Source organism: Castor canadensis, chromosome 11 (genome assembly GCF_047511655.1).
Source record: "Castor canadensis chromosome 11, mCasCan1.hap1v2, whole genome shotgun sequence".
In the NCBI taxonomy this organism is placed as follows: Eukaryota; Metazoa; Chordata; class Mammalia; order Rodentia; family Castoridae; genus Castor; species Castor canadensis.
The window spans coordinates 64,096,117-64,097,636 of record NC_133396.1 but is presented as its reverse complement, the minus strand read 5'-3'; positions in this window follow the sequence as shown (position 1 = coordinate 64,097,636).

The window sequence follows — 1,520 nt, the reverse complement described above, 5'->3', positions numbered from 1 at the left end:
ATCAGTGCCTGAGGCTAGAGAGGCATGGGGGGGGACACTGGGCTTGTGCCCCAGGGACTCCTGCGAGGCTTCTGCCTAGACCAGACCTCAGACTGCACCAATAGGCAGCCCACAGGCTCCCAAACACCTAATTCTCCCCAAGCAGGGGCCATAAGATCTACACAGGAGCCTGAGCTGCCTTAGTGCATCTGGGAGGGAGGCCCCCTTAGCCTCCTGAGCTCTCTCTCCTTCTGTGCATCTCACCTCCCTTAGCATCTTGCACTACTGTGCTGCTTAGAGACTCAGAATACCTCAGACCCTTCCAAAAAAGTGAGCCAAACCAGCTGGTTCAGCCCATGAGAAAGAAAGCACATCCAGATGCAGAAAATATACACACAAAGCCTTTTTTTTTTTAACTCAAGAAAGGATTTTTATTGTTTTTAACTCACTTCCTGGGAAGTTAATTTTTAAACACTCTTATGGAGTTTATTCATCACTTGTGCTACATTCAAAATCAATAATGCCAACCAAAACTCTCAGCAATGGCATGAGCACCTCATCCTGGCTCTGCCAGAAACCAGCCACCCACCTCTGCTTCTCTCAAGGGCGGGTTCACTCCTTGAAGCTCCCGAAACCCTGGCCCTCTAGGTAGCAGCACAGACACTCAAGAAAACCTTGCTGATCAGTGATTGGCTTTTAACTTGTCTCCCATTAACTCTATAAAAGTGTTCTTAAAGATAGTACTGAATTATTTTTTAAGCCCTGGGTCACACTGGCTGCCTTAGTGCAGAGGAACTGGGGAGAAAAGGAGGGCCACTAACATTGGGCCACATTCTGCTCCTAGCCTTAAATAGACATGGAAACTGTATTACTGATGCAGGTACTGGTGCAAGACATGCGAGTGTGCTGTGTGGAGGCGCGATATACACCCATAGGCACAGAGACACAACAGGATGTAGTGTTGGGCCCCTCTCTAGCCCAGTCTCCCTCTCCTTCTCCAAACAAGCCCTCCAACAATATGAAACCCATGAAGACAGCCGAAATCCCTGTGTGGCCAATGTTTTCAGAGGCAGTAGCAGAGTCTTGTTGTATCTCCCTTTGAAGATCGACCTCTGAGAGCATTTGGTCAGTAAACATCATGCTGGCTGGCCAACCAGTCACCTATCCCAGAGAGAAGATGAAGCCTGCTAGGAAGGGGGTGTCCATACACACATCCCTCTCCCACTGTGAGCAGGCTGACTGTCCACTGTCCTGGGAGTGAGGCCGTTGGCAGAGAGGCTGCCTGCCTACCAGTGTATACATCATGCAGGGCCCCTTGTCTATCAAGGCCTCCCATCTGGACAGTTCATCTTTTATCCTAAGAAGGTGGCAGGTAAGCCAGTGTAGCATCAGAAGATTCCAGTTACTTAATATATGCAAGGACACAGCTGTGAGTCCATGGCCCTAGCCAATGTCACCCCCGATATCTCTTCTGTAGCCTCAGTTCTAGAAAGCCATGCGTGAGGGATTGAGGTGAGCAGGGGGGAGGTGTGCTGCTCCTG